Source organism: Festucalex cinctus, chromosome 15 (genome assembly GCF_051991245.1).
Source record: "Festucalex cinctus isolate MCC-2025b chromosome 15, RoL_Fcin_1.0, whole genome shotgun sequence".
Classification (NCBI taxonomy): domain Eukaryota; kingdom Metazoa; phylum Chordata; class Actinopteri; order Syngnathiformes; family Syngnathidae; genus Festucalex; species Festucalex cinctus.
This window is the reverse complement of record NC_135425.1, coordinates 16,635,589-16,657,933: the sequence shown is the minus strand read 5'-3', so window position 1 is coordinate 16,657,933 and position 22,345 is coordinate 16,635,589. Positions and strand designations below refer to the sequence as shown.

The following is a 22,345-nucleotide window of genomic DNA, read 5'->3' as shown; positions in this document are numbered from 1 at the left end:
CTTTTTTCATCACATAGGTCATTGGCTGATCTCTGTCCGTCTCTTTCCTCCCCGTCTCGCTCCCTCCCTCCTGCATCCCCTGTGCCTCGTTAACACAACATACAATTAACGTGTGTGCGTATCAGTGTCACGGCTCTGCTCTTGCAACTGAGCCTAAATGGCACTTGGCGTACGGCTAAATCACAGCTTCCTCCTCCCAGACAAACAATTATAGACTTCATGTGCAAACAATTGACGCCCAAACACGTTAACACCTAATTAACTTGACACCGAAGTCCACTCTGGAGGCTCGAGTGCCGGGCTTGAAGGTGGGGCAACTATTTGGCTTCTCTCTACCAGTCAGCAATTTACCCATTGTCTTCACAATGCCGGATTATTTTGAACTATTTTTTATTTAATTTCAATTTTAAATCATTGAATAAGCGGTTTGGAAAATGGATGGATGGATGGATGGATGGAATCAGTGCTACCACATGAGCAAGCAGTTATTGAGCCATAATTCCACACCTTGACTGAAGTAATTTTAACCTATCAGGTGACTGAAAAAAATGATTTAGGCTGATTTGGGAAGTGTCATCATGAGTATGTACTGATGAAGCAGAGTTTTAGATCGTCAAAATTACAAAAGCAGCTCATTCACTCCCAGCCATTTTCACAGAAGCAATCCCGTACGCTCCCGGCTCTTTTACTGAATTTTGACTGATTTTGCAAGGCCCACAGAAAATTGTGTTCAATTGTTATAAAAGCATGGAAACTACCAAAAGAAAGATTGAAGTCTCTTCTTTCATCAGGAAAAAAAAGTATGTTTCTATCTGTTTCCGTTTTGCAGCAATTAGCATTAGAAGAGAGCTAAGTTTTATCAGTTTTCACAAATCCATTTAAAATTGTAATTAATTGAGCTTTTTTTCTAGATGGCCCTGGTTGATCTCCTTTGCTCTGCTGCCACCTGCTGGCCGTTTGTGTAATAACTACCATTTCTGCAACCGTTCTTTGCAGTTGAGAGGCTGCATCAAAGCCTTCTGTATGCTCTAGCATAAAAAACAAACAAACAAAAAAAACATAAATACGTCTTTGGGACACTTACATTTAAAAAAAAAAAAAAAAAAAAAAAAAAAAAAAACGTATTTACACGTTATTGGGAGCAAATGAGTTCCCAAAACTGATCTAAAACCAGTTTACTCTACTCACGTTCACATCTAAGGACAATTTGCAGTCTGAAATGAGCTTTGTTTTGGGAATTGCTCTGCCTTAAGTCTTCTGGAAGCTCCCTGCCTTACATCATTGCGCTACTTTTTATTATTACTATTTTTTACACAAATGTATCACCTGTGGAGCAAGTCCATATGTCTTACAATTAACAGCTGACTCATTCTGCCCAACTGCACTGATTGTTATACATGCACTCGGCCAACCCCGTTCCACACGGCAGCAGTAAATATCTGAGATCTAAATCTCCTCACAACATTGTCTAATTACTTCCAACAACATGGTAGCTGATTAACATGTAATTGCTGCTCTGCACACAGCCAGTCCCTCTCTCCTCGTTAGGGTTATTACTGACTATAATTACCGCTAATGTGCAGAGAGCAAGACATACCAACAACACTGAATGTACACATGTTGGCAAAGCCGCAACGCTTCACCTCGGAGGGTCCTTTGAGCTTTTTTTGGGGAGGAGGGGGGGTGACTTGTGACTGGAGCAAAAGCAATAGCAGAGAAATGTAACCAAGTAAACCCATGTTCATTATGATGTCTCATTTAGGAAATGCAACTTGCTGGAAGCCAAAAGTCTGTAATGGTCTTCATATGTCACCTCATGTCTCACTGGTAACTTTCAAATCTCATCCCATTCCCTTGCCTGACATTTTGCTCTCGCGATCCCATTGGTAAGCCCCACAACATGTTCAAAATGGAGCAAAAGAGGATGCTAGACTTTCACATTGAATTTTTCAATAGTAACTGCATCAGTTAGGGCAAGTGAAGAGATAAAAAAAGGTTGGCAGGATTGTAACTTTATTCTCAGAATTCTGACTTTAAAGTGAGAATTCTGACTTTGACAATTGGTTGAAAGTCAGATTTATCACTTTTAAGTGAGAATTCTGACTTAAATCTCAGATTTCTGACTGTAAAGTGAGAATTTTGACTTTACTCTCAGAATTCTGACTTTCTGACTCTCCCTCCACAATTAATAGCTCAGAAGTCAGAATTCTGAGAATACACTGAGAATCCTGCCAACCCATTTTTTTCACTTCACGAGCCCTAATCCTCTTCAGTAGTTGTACAGCCATTGAAAAAATATGTTCAGAAAGTGTTTGTGGCATTAAAGACTCAAATTTGTTTTGATATAACCATTCAAAAGCAATCCACAAAGACCAAATGATTATAAAAATGTGTTTTCATGTTTGTGTGTTTTTTTTTTTTAAGGGGACGCTTTAAGTATATCATGTCATCAACAGAGATCATATCCCAAATTGTTTTGATACCCCGCAGGAAATCTGATAAGTAGCGACATATGGTTTGCATTTCAATAAGAGCGGCATTTGTTATCCGCTGTAAAAGCCAAAAAGGGAATTAGAAGTGCTCGTCTGTTTATTAACTTTTACTGTTCCTCGCCAGGGTGACTCGAGTGTACTATATTGCATTCGAGCCATTACATTTACCAATTTACATTAAAAAGAAAAAAACGGAGAAGCGGAAAAACAGAATCCAGGTGCATCTGATCTGAAACTCTAAAAACAAATCTCACCGCTGGGTAATGTTACTAATGAAAAGGAGTATATCTCTGAAATAATATACTGCACAATAGCAAGCTGCGCACAGATATAATGCAACTTTCTATCTTCTACACAGAAGAAGGTCTTCACTTCTCCCACCCCCCTCATGCCTCCATGACTAAAAGGCATTTGCGTGGATCTAAATCCAGCTTAATCTTAATTCTCCAACTAAACTTTCTGTGGAGAAAGCTATGAACGCAAAGCTCCTTTTAAGTTTATAATCACTTTCTCCTTTAGCCAAGGATAATGGTAGCCCACGTCTGTCTCTCTCTCTCTCTCTCCATCTTTTGCCCTCCCCGCTTTGTCTTCACCCCCCGTTTCCCCCCCAAACGCTATCTCTCTTTCTTCGGACCATTAGTGATATTGCCGGGCCGCAGACCTCTGTGTTAAGTCACTTAATCAAAAGCAATGGGTTGAAAATCTTGTTTGGCCTCTTACGTCTGATTCATTCCTGCAGACAAGCGCAGTGGAGAGACAGAGAGGAAGGCCGCGGGGAAATAAACGGGAGCGCAAGACAGATAAGTGGAAAGAAAGGAAGTGAGCGAGTGTTGGTGGTGAGGGAGAACGCGGGAGAGAGGACATTAGGTGGCGACGCTATGTGTTATCAGCTAAGCAGCAACATAAAGACCATCATTGGCTCTTCAGCCTCTGGGGGGGAAAGGAGGCCACTGTTCTTTGAACCAACAACACACGTAGTCAAACACGTTGCTGTGAACAAGTTACTGCCTGACATGGCTGCACAATTAATCATGATTAAGGTTCCGGTGGCCATAATTAAGTTAATCTGATCGACTGCAATGGTTAAAATTTTAGTCAGCTGCTTTAATAAGCGAGCACACTCTGAAGAAGTGTTTGATTGTGGTCTGACGAGCGCAAGTCATGTTGAGACAAGACAGTACAGCAAAAAATAAATAAATACATTGTCTGGAATTTTGCTTTCAATAATTTTTATTCTCAAATGATGGTCCATTTACATTATTTTACAGTTTTATTTTGCACTGAAAATGTTTTATATTAAAAGTAGTGCAATAAAAATACAGAAGTTTTTCATAATCATGACTACAATTTTGATCAAAATAAATGTGATTAGAGTGATTGTTTTGTTTTATATTCATGACCGAGAAGTGTTTTGCCTTTTTAGTGTACTTGCACAGGTTCCATTCCCAAGCCCATACAAAAAAACAAAAACAAAAACAAAAAATAAACAAAAAAAAAAAAGACAGAAAGGCATCAGAAAGGCATCTGGCACAAAAAAACAAAACCAAACTCACATGTTAAAACTGATTCAGAATCTGTACACATTTTTCTTGTTTGAACATTTTACACAGGAATTATTCTTGAATAAATGAAACTTTAAATAAGCGTTTGTTGGGGTTATTAGGAAGCACTATGAAGCCGGTGTGAGGGGAGCAGAAGAGACACGGGTGCCTTTGCAGCTTGCATTATACTTAATAAGCGGCTCTTTGAAGTTAATTGCCATCAATTAGCCCTCATGTTGCATGAGCGCAGCAATGGAGCGGAGTGGCGGAGCAGATGAAACGGACATGAGTGCCTTGGGTGTTTAGTTTGCATTGTAGTCTACGTACTTAATAAAAAAAAAATGTACATGTGAAGTCTGTTTTAAAAATAGCCCACCAGTGATTGGATACTGAGCCTTGCTAAGAAAAATTAAAACAGAGTAAGAATATCAACATGTATTTACTAATACACTTAACATGGTACATTGTGATTCTGATTTTTCTATATTTTGTTTAAAACCATCAGGATTTGTTACATGAAAAAAATGCTGTTATTATTTCCCCAAATATTGCAAATAAGCACATTTTAGAGCTGTAATTTTAATACTTTGATATTTTTACTCATATCGGCCCGTGCCCATTTATGAAGTTTCCCGGTGTGTCCGTGTATACATATGACTGTTATAATAAAAATGCAAGTAAATTAATGTAAAATATTGGGATATGTATCGCGATACGTATCATATCATGACTCCTGTATTGTGAGGTTGTTGGCAATACCCAGCTCTTGTATGTATGTATATATGTATGTATGTGTTTTTGACAATTATACTTATCATGTGACTGTTGAAAATATTCCACTGTGTGTTCTCCCCACCAAACAAATAAGTCACCCGTATCAATACATATGCTTAGTCTGCAATGAATGAATCGGATGTCTTGGCCAATCCTATTTTTCCAAAGAAATTTGCATAAAGGAATGACTGAGAATGAATATTGTGACGTGTGTGTGCGTGTGTGGGGGTGTGTGTGTGTGTCACTCTTCATTTTCATCAAAGGCCACATCCTATTCACAGCAGCTTGACAGAGATGTCATGCAATCTACTTGGCCAAATCATTTAATTTTGAATAGGCTGCCCCATGGATCTCGAGTTGGATCACTTATGCATACGCACACAAATTATATATATATATAAAACTTCAAAATTGTGTCCAAAAATTAATTTGCATATTGCAGCTACTTATATATATATATATATATATATATATAAATTGCATCACCAAAGCACTTTTCCTCCTTTTTTTTTTTCTGCTAGCCAGATGATGTTAGCTTTTAGCCACATTGTGTTGCAGACAATGAGGCCACTAGTGCTGCTAGCATCAGGTGTATCTTCCTGATAGCCAATACCGACATCAAAAGACATATTTCAGTCTATCTTAATTGAAGTGAGAGGCGTCTGCAATGGGACCGAATCTCATCTGTGTTTGTGTGTGTATATGACGATTTGTGCGTAAGCTGATTGGTTGGTGCGTTGGATGGTTTGGTTTGAGGGTGTGTAATTTTGAGCATGTGTTTGCCTGTTAATTGAAGTGCGAGTTCTTGACGGCGTGAGAGGTGTGCAATTCGCCGTGTTGTTGGAGTACAGCTGTGGCAGCGGCTGATTGTGTGCAGGTGATGTAATATGTTTGATGTTGAAGTTTCAGCACCTCATATGTGTCAGTGTATCGGCGACGGTTGCAGCGGCGCATTTGGCACATGTGCGCACGAGACAATACAACACAAGGAGGTGGAAGGGGCTTGATTTGTTTCTCCTCAGATAAAAGAACAACGGCAGAAATTATTCACATGGAGTTATAATAACATGAATATTCATCATAATTATACATTGTAAATTCAAATCAAGGCTAGGGAAAATGGAAAAAGGAAATAGGCCTAAAAAAAATACATGTCATTTGCTTTTGAGTTATTTTTCTCTCCTGATTCAACTCGTATTTTTCATTTGATGTTAATCCAATAGGCGGCACGGTAGTCGAGTGGTTAGCACGTCTGCTTCCCAGTTCTGAGGTCTCCGGTTCGAGTCCAGGCTCGGACCTTCCTGGGTGGAGTTTGCATGTTCTCCCCGTGCCCGCGTGGGTCTTCTCCGGGTACTCCGGTCTCCTCCCACATTCCAAAGACATGCATGGCAGGTTAATTGGGCGCTCCGAATTGTCCCTAGGTGTGCGTGTGAGTGTGGATGGTTGTTCGTCTCTGTGTGCCCTGCGATTGGTTGGCAACCAGTCCAGGGTGTCCCCCGCCTACTGCCCAGAGCCAGCTGAGATAGGCGCCAGCACCCCCCGCGACCCTTGTGAGGAATAAGCGGTCAAGAAAATGGATGGATGGATGGAGGGTTAATCCAATAGCCCAAATTCTGGAGAATATTACCAGACATAGAGAGGAAAGTATGGAATAAAAGAGCATTAATAAAGAAAAAAGATAGGGATGAGAGAGGTATACCATTCTTGTCTTTGATCTCTACTTTTTTAACTTGTAAATCCATCTATTTCTCAATTAGGAAATGAAAAGAGCCATCATTTGAAACGGTAGAGATTATTCATTTGGCCCTGATGTGCATTATTGGGTGATTCATGACAGTACACTCCACTTTTGGACATTTACTATAATTATGAAAATTCAATTCAATTTATGACTTTTAAACCATCTTTTCAATCCTCAGCTTTGTGGGCTTTCTACTTTTGGAGAAAAGTACTGATGCAACTTCTTCAACTAAGGCAAAATCATTGAGCGCATTAACGTTAAAAGCTTTATGACTGTCAGAGTGCATTATTGATGTACAGCTTTAGCAAAAATCCAAACTGATCCCCAAGAAGTCCCAGGTTTTTGCCATTTTTGACAAATTGTGAGTCTTATTTTTACAGATGGTATTTCGACGTCTCTCAGAAGAATATATGATTGTAAGCTACTCTTTTGTTTTTAAAGGCTTTTGATGATGAAGTCAAGCACTCCTCCGTCTGCTGCACATCCTCCAAAATACAAACAGTCTATTATTTAAACCTGTCAGCTGCACTGAAGAGGGAAAGCAAACTTTCCTTTTGTTACTTTTCTAAATGGGAAAACAAAATATATGCGTGCGTCATGCGTACATGTGCGTACTTAATCTGGTGTTCCTTATGTTCCATTTGTCCCATTGCCACATTTAAATGATTTTTCAATTTAATGAAGCTTTTCATATTTCATTCACTTTTTTTTTTTTTTTTTTTTTTTTAATATTCGGGATCATGGGTAAACTGGAGCCATCCCAGCTGACTTGTTGTGTGAGAGGGATGGGAGTCACATTACAAATTATACAGTTACCTGTATAGAAACAATTCTGTCATTTAATGTGTCACTTCGTCATGGACTGTGAGGCAATTTTACTAAGCTTCCTCAAATTGATATACCCGAGGGGTAGCGTGGCTGTCCCACAATTCTGAGGGTCCGCATCTCATCACTAGCCTCTTTCCATCTTCTGGAATCATTCCAAAAACGTCCATGTTAGGACAATTTAGACTATAAATTGTCCATACTGTAGGTGTGAATGTGAGTGTTAATGGCTGTTCGTCTTACTGTGCTTCTCAAAGTCTCCACCCGCAACCCTAGGAGAAGCGAAATAAAAATGAATAAAAGTACAGTCATACAAAAAAAAAAAAAAAAAAAAATTAACTGATTTCGGCCATTTAATTTTCCCAGTCTTCATGCCCTAAAATTAATATAAATCTGGATGAATGAGACAAATGACATAAAACTTTTCTTAAGTCACTACAGGAAATAACGGTTGGAGAAAATCGGTGTATCACAGCTGCTCCTAACATTTTAATGTCCTTCTTGACACATGGCTAATCCAAAAGAGCTGCTGTATATTTCGCAAAGCACTAATACCCAGACTGTGAGCCAGATGGATGATAAGAGTCTCGAGAGAAAGCGAGAGATTTGGGAGTCCTGCTCTCAGCAATCATGTCTGCGCAAAGTATTAGCACAAATTGAAAACATAGTTAAAATGTCATCCCCTGATGTGACATATTTGCCAGTCAAGCTCATTCTGAATCAACAACATACTTACGCTATAGCTCTGTCACACTAATGGCTTTCTTGAAAGAAAAATTTATGCTGGAGCTCTCTCATTGTCCTACCATAGTTTGTCTGACCTTGTCTTCCTTTCAAACTTGTTTAAGATGAATTAAGAATACATTTAAATATGTGTTTATGTGATAAAATGTAGACGTTTTAAATAGTATAGTAGTAAAAGTACAGAAACACCGGTGTATGCGTCTTCATTTTGATCTCCTTACGGATCATAAAGCTCACCTAAAAGACTGAGGGAGGAAGAAAAGATGTGACAGAGTTCTTTGTCGAACTTACAGCTCCCGGATAATATGAGAAAGAAAAGCGCGACTCTAAGACTCGTTACACATTGCAGTAGATCACATGCAGATGCATTCGCCTCCTCTAACACCACGATATCCCTCAAATCCCTCGTCGTAAAAGTTACTTACGGTTGTTTTTAATTTTTTCCCCGAGTGAAAATCCCCTGGTCGACAGTTAATAAACTAACGGCGTGAAGGAGCAGGTCAGAGATTAGCCTGTGATCCGAGTAGTAGTTCAGCAATGTGGAGAACTACAGTATGAAACAATATAGTAAGCTTACATAAGGTACAGACGCCTAAAAAATTTTTGACTGATTTTACAAAGCCCACAAAATAAAAAGAAAAGAAAAATTGGTGTCTCCTATTCAAGAAAGAAAAAAAAAGTAAATCTGTTTCTGCTTTGCAGCAATTAGCATTAGAATATAGCTAAGTTTCATCATTATTCACAAACGTGTTTAAAACACTGGCAAAAAGAGCTTGTTGCAACATGGCCCTGGTTGATCTCTTATACTCTGCTGCCACCTGCTGGCCGTTTTTGTAATCACTACCATTGCTCCAAGCATTCTCTTCAGTTCAGAGGAAAAAGTAAACATATAAATACCTCTTTGGGAGCATGGCAATATTTAAAATAGAACGTATTTATACGTTTTTAGGAGCAAATGGGATAACGATTATATTATTATAAGTCTACCTTCATAAATACGAGGTCAGGCAAAATGATCTGACACATTTTTAGGTTTCATAAAAGACAAATAAAGTAAAGAAACAAAAAAAAAAGTGTTTTTTTTATTTTCGAAAAGTACATGTAATGCCATTCTGTTTCATTAGGTTTTGAAAATTGAATCAGTCAAATGGGATCCTTTATTGTCTCCACACTGTCGAAGGCGTTCACGAAAGTTTCCATGCAGATCCAGTAGATCTGAAGCTGGTAACCCATAACAAGATCGTGTTACGAGCTGGTACAGGATCATGTCTATCAAGTTTGAAGTGCAAACGGAACGCTCGTTGTGTTGCAGTTACAGATTTGTTTGTTTTAATGAACGTTTCCACAATGAAAGTGCTTACCAGTCAAATTCATGGCATCAAATGAAAAAGAAACACAAAATAATGGCACTATACAGAAACAAATCAAAAAGGGATTATCTGGGGGAAAAAAATAGCATTATACCTACTTTTAAAAAATAAATACTTTTTTATTTCTTTACTTTGTCATTTATTAAACCTACAAATGTGTCAGATCATTTTGCCTGACCCTGTAGGTTATTCATATATATTATTATATTATTCATATATTAGGTTATTCATATCATTATTCCAAGCCACCATTAAGAGTCATGTGACTGTACGGGATCAGTCAAAAAATTTTCACGACTGATGTTGCAAAAGACGTTTCTCTCTTCTCACGCCCTGAATGAAGCAAACGTTGAAAAGGAAAATTTGCAGTTTAAGTTTGCAATACATCGTTTGTGACATATATTTCTGATACACCTCGCACATAGATAGGATAGCGTGTGAATTGCTGAAAATTGAGCAAACTATCAGCATTGGGCCGACACGGCGCGAACGCGAGTTACGTTGTGTGAACTGTCAAATAAACGTGAACAGGGAACAGGTGCGTGTCAGCCAATGCGCATACACATCTTGGGTGTACATGAACAGCGTAATGAAGAGATTAAATCACAAGCGTGGCTCTGTGTAATTGCCTAATTATGTTTAACTAACTACAGAAAGGGAGTAATAAGGCAACATGTCTAACATGGGAAATAAAACACAGGCAAAAGGGTGAAGGGAGGTTAAATACAGCAGCTGAGGTATACTTCGACTGGTTGAGCACATCCACAATCTGCCAGGATTTATTTCCTCCATTGCCTTTGTGTAGTTAGCGAACTTAGTTGGGGGAGTTCATTTTTGAACAAGAACTGAAGGAGAGAACACAACGGGTTGTAGTCGGTACAGTGCTATGTCGAATCGTGAACACGATCAGGGGCGGGACTCTGCAGTCCTCCAATTTGTTCAGATCAAGGAAATACAAATAACCCATTGGTAGTGACACTACAGCAGGAGCGTCAAATTAATTTTAAAAAGGTCACTTTCAGCCAAATTTAATCTCAAGCTGTATGTGTGAATAGAATATGCAGAATAAAATGGAAATGAATGGGAAATGTTTGGGAAATTTGGCCTCAATTGGGAAGAATGGGGAATTTCTCAGTAAGAAAACAAGTAATTATGGGAAAACCCTGATTTTTTGTAGTAAAAGAAATGGACGCCACCATGTAGAAGGTGAAGTGTGTCAATTTCGTAAAAGCCCTTCAGCTTTCACACCAATATTCCCATTTATTATTATCTTAATGCAGCGTAATCTGAAATTTCTGAACAAAAATGAGTGCAATATTTTTGCATCAAATACAGGGTAAGGATGTTATTTAGGCGGTCGTCAGTGCGGCCTCCATGGCACAAAATTAGCAACAATAGTTAATTTTAGAGAAAAACTGCACTTTGTGTTCTGTTATTACTGATGGTTGGACCCCCTGACTGGCTGGTTCTGGCCCGCGGGCCGTATATTTAAAATCCCTCCACTAGAGGCCAATACTGTGAACTTTGTGTATATTTTTCTTTTCCCACATGGTTGAGCGTGGTCCTTCTTGGAATCATTTACATTAAAGCCACAAAAACAAAACATACACACAGTGAATCTTTCGATTTTTGCTAAAATGGGCTCTCATCAGGTACGCTTCATGATAGCCAAAGACATGCTTGATGGCAATTTATGTGCGTTTGAGATTCTATTGTAGTAGTACATGGATAACGTTTCAAAATGATTTTTTTGGGGGCGGGGAAAAAAACAAAACAAAACAACAGGAATACCCTTATTCCCTTTGAGATGATTAAAATTCAAAAGTTCCTCAAAAAAAAAAAAAAAAATGACATCCTTTTACTCCCTCTTCTATGGTTTTGTCCATACATCCGACCATCCCGTTCATACTGAAGCAATCACGCAGCAGTCACAGCCTTTTCTCCCTGCAAAATTAATTTGACAGGTTTGCATTAAGGCACCTGATCAATACCCACTTAGAGCTGTGAGGGCTAAAGCCAAGAAAAATAACACACCCGGCATCCCCTCCGCTCCCTCTGTACCAGATGAGAAAAAATGAATCTTGGGCACTTTTTTTCACCCCTTTCAATTGCTCGGCAGCCGTAAGCCCTGCTCTCGATCAGAACACACATTGTCAATGACACATGAAAGTACACACAGACAGGCACAAAGGCAGCAGTATGCTTCTCTATCACTAGGCTGACCTCCTGCCATTGATCGGCAGCCGTTAAGTTGACAGAGGGCCCGGGAAAAGGTGTGTGTTTGTATGTTTGTGTGTGCGAGAGTGCTTTGTGACTTTCACTGGGCACTTAAGCAGACAACAATCAACTATACAACCTTGATAGAGACTCAGCTTGAGTGCGGACTATAAGGTGCTTGTGATTGAGGGCCTGAAAAGACTATAATTTGTGCCCAGTTGAAAAGTTGGACAAGGACCTCATGGGCCATGTAGGGATGTTTGATACCACTTTTTTTTTTCAGACCGATACCAGTACGATTACTTAACTTCTAGTAGATACCAATTACTGATACCACTATTACTTTCTGATACAAAAAAATTCACTAAAAAAGTAATGACATATTATTTAAAAGAACAACCTATACTGTATATCCCAATATATACCGTATTTTCCGCATTATAAGGCGCACCTAAAAGCCTTCAATTTTTTCAAAAGCTGACCATGCGCCTTATAATCCAGTGCGCCTTATATATGGATCAATATTGAGCCGCAACAGGTCTCGCTGTCAAGACGCTATCGGTGACCCTGCACGATCGGTGACGCGCATGCGCAAAAGATCCCGCCATCTTGGATCGCTAGCTAATACTAATACTTTACCTCAGAGAAAATAATTAAACAGCTGTTTATTCATTTTGGGAGTGAATGGAGTTGTCAGAAAGCTGGTTTGTAATCTATTAATAAAATTTGACTGACATATCTGACTGTTTTGTTGACATTCCCTTTAGCGCAGCACCATCTAATGGATGCATAACGTAACCCCAGCCTCTACTGTAGCGCCTTATATATGGAAAAAGTTTGAAAATATGTCATTCATTGAAGGTGCGCCTTATAATGCGGTGCACCTTATATATGGAAAAAGTTTTAAAGTATGTTATTCATTGAAGATGTGCCTTATAATGACGCCTTATAGTGCGGGAAATACGGTAGTTCTCCCTAAAAATTGCATGAAATTGTTGCCAATTTTCTATTCTTCTAATCTCTAGTTCCTGATCATTAAACGACCAAAAGAGGGTCTTGAAACCAGGCCTGGTATCAGCCCAATACCAATAACTGGTACTCACCCATCATAAATTGTAAAAAGGGAGACCAAATACACCACAGAAAATCATAATTTCTGGACAGTGGTTGCTCAAATTAAGTTACAAACATGTTTTATTTAGGGCCTGGCTGATTAAATTGGCCAATTATGGCCCTTCAAACATCAGCCTATATAATTGTCAAAATGCTCAATATTTGCCGATTGTTTTTATATTGATGCACCCTAACCATTTCTAGCAATTGTTCACAAGTAACAATGCTTTCATTATTTCTTACAAATATATCCATTCAATAACCTTGTATTTTTAAATATATGTAATAAAATTTGTTGAGAAATTGAATTTTTGCAAGGAATTGACCTGGATGTCACTATTTTACACACAATCAAAAGTCATGTTTTCTTTAAAATATATAAATTATAGTGCGTAAATGTTAAAAATGACACACATTGCATTCACACATATGACAAGGATTAATGGCCTTATAACTTCATTAATTAAATGTATTGCATTCTGGGAACCGAGAACTTTCTTTTTTAAACAATATCCTTAGTTGGTCCCCACTATTCATGATGAGTAGGAACCGGGCCTGTCCACACATAGCGAAAATCCGCGTATAATTAACACCCATTGAAATGCATTGGGAGAAAAGAATATTCATCATGTTTTTTTTTCTTTTAATTAATTGGCTGATTATTTGGTAATCTGTACTTTTTCCCTTCAAAAATCGAGATGGGCATCGGCCTACAAAAGCCATATAAGCCGGGCATAATTTTATTGTCCAATTATCAAATTTGCTTATAATTTCATTACCATTAACAAAATAAAAAAAAAAAAAAAAAAACATTCTCATATTTCTCACATACCCCAACACACAAACCTACCTACCAAATTGGGGTAGAAATAATATGCTTTTTTTTTTTTTTTTTTTTTTTTTTAATTCTCACATATAAATGAGACTTAAGAGGAAAGGCCAAGGAGATCAAGTTAACATTTTAAGAGAATTCAATAAGCCTCTGTAGTGGGACAAGAGCTACTACATTCCTCCACTTATCCCTCCATTCCTCCACATCCATTCGTCACTGAGTCTTCCAGGACGATCCCATTTCATCCAGCCAGAAATCAATACTCAGGCCCTGAAAAAGGCCCTCAGTAAACATCAGAGGGAGAAACATGGGCCAGAGCCAAAGCTCCCCCAACACACACACACACGCCCACACACACACACACACACCCCCCCACACACACACACACCCCGTGTGCACTCTAAACAACATACATAAAGTAAATGAACACACTACTTTTCCTCAAACTTCATCCAACCGATAGGTGGGCAGGGCCTCCATTCAATGATTCAAACCTCAAGGTCACAATGATGTGTCAGACCTGGTTATGATTCACTCAAAAACAACACATTTAGAGACGGGCAACACTTTGCAGTGTGGAGGCCGCAGATGGACCGGTGTGATCATGCGAACATCTGGTTGCAACATCCGCATTTCATGTAATCTATGAATGAATTAATTAATGAATGAATAGAACGATTTTGTTTTTCTGTGCAAATCAAGCCTGTTTCGAGCCCCAAGTGAAATTGGCAGGATTCCGACTTTAAAGTCAGAATTTTGCCTTTATTCTCAGAATTCTGACTTTCTAACTTCCCCTCACAATTCACAACTCCACGTCACAAAGTCAGAAGTCTGAGATTAAAGTGAGAATCATGCTAACCTTTTCTTTTCTCTTCAATGTCCCTAATCCTCTCCGTAGAATTAGAATGTTGATGCTAAGCTATTTCGATGCACTACAACTGCTGCGTTGCCACTTTGTGACCCACCCCCCACCTAACCTGCTGAGCTCTATTACAGAAGACGTGCAGGTTGAACAAGTGCGCGTGAATAACAAGTTCCTTCAGGCGCTACGCAGGTGCCAAACAGCTCCCCTTGTCAACTCGCACCCTTCTTGCTACACCCTCAAACCCACCAACCAGTCGTAGCCAGATGTAGATTAGAAGAGACATCAATAAATAATTTAGCACTCTTGAGACTTTTAAGTAGAAATCTGTGCAGTGTGAAATGCGGCAACTTCTGATGGCGCATCAATCAAAGCCGGTTAAAAGCTGCTAACATCAGCAGAAAGAAGGCGAACCCGTTTTGTTGCATTCTATCATCTCTTTAATTCTGTTTTGCTGCTTGATGGGACATTAGACGCGATTCGGATTCATCAATTGACTCAGATCTACTGGGTAGCGAGGGATGGCCGTTACAATTCAAAGCAGCTCATTCCCATGCAATAAAAAACATGCTGATCAAGAGACACTGTAATTGGAAGAAAATGCATTCGGCGCCAAGCTTCCAATAAGCCACTTTATTCAAGCTGCACGGCCTATTTCTAGATAAAGGGAGAAAACCTAATGAAATGTCAGAAAGACTATTTGATTGCTAAATCTTCGCCGATACGTTCGGTGATGATAAAATACAAGAGAGGCCCATATGAAAATAATCTGAATGAGACTTGGTGGATTTTATAAGCTGATGATTTCACAATAGACATAATCAAATGTTTTACAGGTTTAATGTCAATAACTCCGATAACACATCAAGCAGCCGTCATAAAAACAAAAAGAAAAATATTAGTTTGTTTTATTTCCTCTTATTTTGCCAAAAACTCAACATGTTGCCTTTTAGCTGTCAAATTAAGATAACAACAAAGACAAGCATTAACATACATGACACAGATCTCAATTCTCCAGTGTCATCAGCAGATGTGTACACACCCTCATCTCAATACAATGCAGATAAGCTAATAGCCTCTGAGGCTCCCAGTCTGCCTCTGATCTCCATAATATCCCTACAGACACACACACAGGAAAGAGTCCACCTGAAACAAATCCACTATCATTCGTACACTTGCCGCTCTGTGGGGACGTGGTGAGGCCCAGTTTACATCAAGCGGCATTCAGAGAAAACCATCAACGAGGGACGTTTTAAGGTCGTACAGATGCGGGCCGGACAAACTGAGTTGATCATAGAATATTTGACCTGATTCAAGTCAACAATGCCAATTTAAACGGTGCAATTTTTTTATATATATATAATTGTAACAAATAGTGAATAAGATTTTAAAAAATATATTTTTTAAATAATTTGTACTATATTGTGTGCGCTTGTGCTAAAAGACTGTTGGCAGCAGTTATAAAAGTGGCTGAGACTGTAATATTTCAAATAGTTATTTACGCTTTAGGTAGAACTGATGGTTTTCTTGCAGAGCGTTACAGAGAGTGGCACAACCGTAAAATTATGTTTGAAGTGATGAAATTGAACGTGCCAGTGAAAGGCAAACAAATATATTACTGTGTTTCAGGAAAAAAAAAAGAAAAAAAAAAAAAAAAGTAATCACTCAGATTTTAGGCCAGCAACCGCATAATAGCCCAGTTTTGTTTGATTTATGGCATGACACCTTCTTGTGACTGACTCCAAGTCAGCCTTTAGTTCATAAAAGTGTATTGCTCGATAGACTACATGTTGCAACAATTTTTGTTTGTGGAACTTTGAAAATCTTTGAAAAAAAAAAAAAAAAAAAAAAAAAAAGAAAAAAAGTCTGATCTCCCCGTTGTCTCTCATTTTGCCTCCTGGTTATTTATTTATTTTATATATTCATCATATTTGCATAATTTCCATTGAAGTTAAAATGTTTTCATTGGACATTTGTTATTTGTACAGTAAAAGTTGCTGAATAAAACAAATTCCAAATCCTCAAACAATCTCCGAGGGATCTAATGACAGCAAAGAAACTGTACATTTTGTCATGGGCCCTCCAAGTAAATAAAAGGCAGAGTGAAATCCACTTTTTTTTTTTTTTTTTTTCTCCTTATTTTTTTGAACATATAAACAAATGAACAGCAGAAATAAAACAGAAAACAACAACAATCAAAAGAGTGGGTGTCTTGGAGATGATCTGAGGAGATCTGATAATCACCTGAGGGATTTGTGTCAGCGTCTGCGTGTCTTAAGTGTGCCGTTTGATCTCAGGCGGTGACGGGAGGCACCACTGGGGACACTCCAGATGAGCTCAATAGCAAGACACGCTCGTACGACAAAACGCAATGAAGCAATAGACGTGCATGCCAAAACACTGTGTACAAGCATGTCATTACAGGGGGGACAAGTAAATGAACAGTAAATCTACAATAGCCATTATTCTATGACTTGTCTTGGTTTGGATCAGAGATATTGACAGCTTTCACGTTAAACCTATTGAAATGCATCGATGGGGCACAACACACACACACACACACACACACACACACACACACACACACACACACGGAGTGTCTCCACCAATCAATCCGGCGTTACAATCACATTCTTTATACCTGCTTAAATGGAGTAAAAGAGGCAGGTCGGGTATGTGACTCTTCACTGTCAAACGGCTGACCCACCCCAATCTTGACCTCTAACCTTTGGAGAGCCTCAGTCAAGGGAGAACAGAGATTGAGGACAAGGTTGACGGGGGATCAATAGATATGTTCTTTCGGTCGCGCCTGCTTGATGAGAATGAAAGGCATTATAGATCAATTAGGTGTGACATCTGTTTAGCAGTTAGTTTGAGAATATTGTCACCTTTTACTAAAATTACACTCTGCAGATTAACACAAATTAAAACTCATATGATGTGTCAGTGAAGCACTTACGTACTGCAATTGGATAAAAAAGGTGGCACGTATAAATGACCATCCATCCATCCATCCATCCAATTTCTGAACTGCTTACTCCTCACAAGGGTCGTGGGGGGTGCTGGAGCCTATCCCAGCTGGCTATGGGCAGTAGGCAGGGTACACCCTGAACTGGTCGCCAGCCAATCGCAGTATAAATGACCAAAAATGGCAAATGCAAAAAATAAAAAATAAAAATAAAATCCAGCCCTGCTTCTGTTGTTACGTTTCGTGTTGTTACCTCACGCGACAAAACTAACACTAAAACTAATTAAAAAAATTAACTAAAATAAAGCAAAAATAAAAACTAATAAAAATTAATAAAGCTGATATAAAAAGTAATTAAAACTAACTTAATTAAATTAAAAATTAAAAATGAAAATAAAAACTAACTATAATGAAAAATCCTAAACAATTCTAACCCTGGTGCAATATGGAGGTTTGTGCTAGAAGCTTCCTCTTTACTAAAATTGTGCCTTCATAATCACATACAGCATGTTACCCTGACATGCTCACCTAAACATTAAAATCACTTTAGAAAAACAAAAACAAGAATCATTTCAAATGTAACAATACAAATATAATGCAACCCCCAATTTAACACAAACAAAATAGCATTTTTTTCCAATTATAACAAAAAAAAAATCTCTCTCATCTGGATAATACACTTGATTTATACTTTGTCAAATATAGTATGCTTAGACATGTATTGCTTGCTATAAACAGAATATCTTACACGACAATAAAAGTGTCTTTCCTTCCCGACTTGGGCCTTTTGTCTTTTATTGCATTGTCCAATCCTCTCGAGACTGTGGGGCAGCATCCCCCCCGTGTTAAGTGTGTGCATACGAGTGTGTGCGTGCCATTGTATTGTCTGAGGAGTAAATGCGGAGTTAAACAGATATATCCAAGCGTAAAATCTAAAAAGGCTCCCCAGCGGGTGCCAGAGGGGGTTGTGGGAATCAAGCACATATCAATTTAGAGGCCCGGTGCTGCTGAGAGAATGATAGTAGGGAAAAAAATATATATACACAAGCTCCTATAACAACTATACATTACATACATATTTTGTCACCTGTTAAAATGTTTGCCCTATTTTCTATTCCACCTTCCACTTGCTTTTTTAAACAGGAATTTTTCTCTTTCTCTTCCGCCGTCTCTCGGCCCTGCACCGTGCAGTGTAATGCTCTACTTGATTATCTCATTGTTTTCTGTAAGTACAAGCCCAGATTGAATCAGCCTGCCCTCCATTGTCTCTCCTCAGCCGGTGCGTGCGCGAGCGCGGGTGTGTGTGTGGCGCTGGTAATGAATGGCCAATCTAGTCTATCTAGAGAAAACCTTCTCATCACAGCGCTCCCGTAATTACTAGCTCGGTGTGAAAACGACGCGTTTCTTTATTACTTTGCAATGCAGTGCAAGCAAAGCTCACCAAATGAGATCAACACACAACTAGTCTTTGTGCGTACACAATCACTTTAGAGGAGTCGTTTACTGCAAGTGATGCTCGCAAGGGCTTAAGTGACAAGAACAGCGGCATTATTTGGAAGCAAATGTTATACGTATTGCATAAATTCACGCAGAGGCGTGACTGCAAATTCTGTATACTGTAGTTATGCTGTGTTGGCTTTATTGTTGGTAGGGGGAACAAAACTATTTAGGCTTTGCTTATGGAAATTCTGCCATATATCTAAAATAATGCAATCGACTCGATTGGGCAAAAACAAAACAAAAACAATGGTAGGTAATTATAATGAAATAGCTAGATATGCCAATATTGTATTTTGCTTAAAATTGCATGGGTTTCCATTCTTTTAATTTCTGATTTGGAGTTACTAATTGTAAAACGGCCACAAGAACATGCATGGCAGATGCAGGTATCGGTCGTCATCACGCATACACGTCGGGTATCAGCCTGATATTAATTCCTGGTATCAATACTTGCCCATCCGTACTAATTATTTCAACGAATATGAAGTTCTTTGCAACAAAAACGTTTATTCATTTATTTTTTTTATTTTTATCGTTAACTCGTAAACTGCAAGTGAGTCAACAGTGCCCCTGCTGGTCGCAGCCAAATATTGCAATCGCTCTTTGCCTCATTTGCATTAAGACACAATGAATCAGCATTTCACTAATGAGAGACAAAGTACAACAAAACGTCTTCAACAAAATACTGTGGCGAAAGTCGAGCCACATTTGTGACTTGTACAGGAAATGTATAGCATTTGTGTAATATTACTGTATAAAAATTGAATTTAATGCCTCTTGGGGGGGGAAAAAAAAAAAAAAACTTTGCAAACTTGGGCACATTTACATTGTACAATGTTGACTAATGTGCATCGTCATTTTTTTAATAAATGAATTCAAATTACAGATGTAAAACTAGACTAAGTGCAATTTCTAGAGAAATTGCATGGGAATGCTGAAAGCAAATTGAGAGATAAATTATGGAATTATAACCTCCTGGTTACTGGACAAGGCGCTTTACCAACTGTGCCACCGAGCACTATCAGACACCTGGTAATGATCACAAGTTATGTACGGTATATGGAAGTGGGCGTGGAAAGTGATACTTGGAGAAACTTCAATGACTGTCCCATTGAAAATGAATGGGGAAAAGTTTATATTAAATGTTAAGTTGTGAAAATACTGTAAGTAGTGTGGAATCAGATATGCCGGGAGTCGTTAATTTTTTAAGCTAGTTGAAATTTGAACAATATAAATTGGAAGTATTATGTGGGAGTTGTTAGGCAGCAAAAAATGTGGAGAATAAAAATCACAATAACATATGTGGGAATGCTGAAAAGCATTCCCACAAAAATGAACGTTTTGAGCAGTGGATTGCATGGAATGCAAACATATAACTTCTTATCTTAGCTTCCACCAAATAAATAAACATTGCCTTCAATATAGCACCAGCATGAAGAGGACTTGTTTTTAACAACACTACTAAGCACACTAAAACAGTATATTATTTAGCACTTTGCGTGTACCCAAGATCCATGCATCCTAAGTCCTCCCTCCTGCTGGGAGCCAACAGACCGACGGACTAGCCTGAGGCATCTGGGAACAATGAAAGGAATAAAACAAGGATGGCTGTAAGAAGAAAACAGAGTAGGCAAAGGAATAAGGGATACTTTGCAAAAACATGTCCTCACACACTCCCTTTTAAATGATATCATCTAGGAATTGGAAGAAGTGTCCCCCAAAATTGATGTTGAAATGGTACTTCCTTCTACAATATAAAAAACTAAATGAGGAGTCCTCATAAAACCACAACGTATAACGCAACTTGTATTTTGATATGACTTTAATTGCACTGAAAAAAAAAAAAGTAAGTAAGTAACGTGAGCCTTGATAATAAACTCTCCAGGATGAGTCCATTAGGCGCTGCTTAGCGGCTGTAGCAAGAGTGATTAGTACAAAGGCAGCCACCCATAGAGGATGACAAATAGCACTGGAGACAGAGCATGATTACAAGCGTGTATGAGGCCAGAGACAGTATCAACACAGAGCATGATGGATGGCGCCCGGAGCGCAGTCAGTGCTGGCTCATAATTAGACCTTGATGGCATTAGCTGCATAGGAGGGATGTCACAATTATCTGCCAGAGATGTTAAAAGGAACCATTTGAAATGTACAGTTTTACTTTGGAGGTGGAAATTGTTGATTTCTGGTTTGGATTGATCATCAGTGCTTTTTTTTTTTTGCTTTTTTAGTAATTACTCTCCAAGTTATTGATCAATGACATTTTGTGATGGAATGGATACAAGTAGGGATGTTTGATACCACCTTTTTTTTCAGACAATTTTGTTGTTAGGAATGTCAGAAATTAGATTGTAAACTGAGTACATATGTGACTCTGAGACTAGCTGTCACAATTGTATTTTATTATTGTTGTTGTTGTTGATTTTTTTTATTTTTTTTAAATTACTTTACATTGTAAATAAACTCTGGGAAGAAACGGGGCAGATCCTATCAGACTTGTCTTCTTTCTGCTCCTTTTCATTCAAGAAGGAAAAATATTGTTTTATACTGTCTTTTTTTTCTTTTACAAATGAATGAAATAAATGATTGAAATGAAAGTGAATATGAGTACTCAACTCCATAGTACTCACGGATACGGATACCATTAGTACTTTTTGTACATACTGTAAAATGGACCTAAAGAAAACAATCCCAGATAATTTTGAAGATATACCTACAAAGCCTAATATAGCAATTTTGCTTGAAATTACACGATAATCAACGATGCGATAATTATCATGATATTGTGGGAAGGTTGGTGATATAAAAAGGTCAAAATATTGTAAAAAAAAGAAAAAGAAAAAAAAAGAGCTCATACTAACAAAACATAACAATGCATATTAGCAACCTACAATCTCTAATATTTAATATTGAGGCACTTACTTGCAAATGCATGCACACATTGAGCATATTACGTTCCCCTTCGTCTGACCATTGGTGTGCATTTTAAGCATAAAAGGGCCAAAACATGCCTTGTAAAAATTAAACTGCAGTAAAACACTAGCCACCAGAGGGTGCTAGAACTGCACAAATGGAAATCAACCGTTGGTGTTTTTAACAGGTGAGATGCTTTTAATATCATGACGACGACGATATTGTGGCAGTGTTAATATTGCGATATCACGATATTGCCGTTATCCCTACATCCCTAATTACAAGTGCCTCTGATCAACCCCGAGTACATTTTTGCTTATCTGTTATGCTTTTCCTGACATCTTAGTACATATACTTATGACATATTTATATGCTACGACCCTTGTGAGGAATGAGCGGTCAAGAAAATGGATGGATGGATATTTATATGACAATTTTATGTTAACACTGACT

The 22,345-nt window shown here is 38.3% G+C and overlaps 1 protein-coding gene across 13 annotated transcripts in view; it reads right to left on the bottom strand.

Annotated features, from left to right (window-relative positions):
* skor2 (SKI family transcriptional corepressor 2) overlaps positions 1-22,345 on the bottom strand; it is a 91,018-nt gene that overhangs the window by 51,318 nt on the left and 17,355 nt on the right. For 5 of the 13 annotated variants that reach the window (XM_077497693.1, XM_077497691.1, XM_077497696.1 and 2 more), the window contains one exon: positions 7,617-7,645. The exons of the other annotated variants lie outside the window; for them this stretch is intronic. The gene's annotated coding sequence lies outside the window, so the exon portion shown is untranslated. The remainder of the gene's footprint in view (positions 1-7,616; positions 7,646-22,345) is intronic. 13 annotated transcript variants of the gene reach the window in all.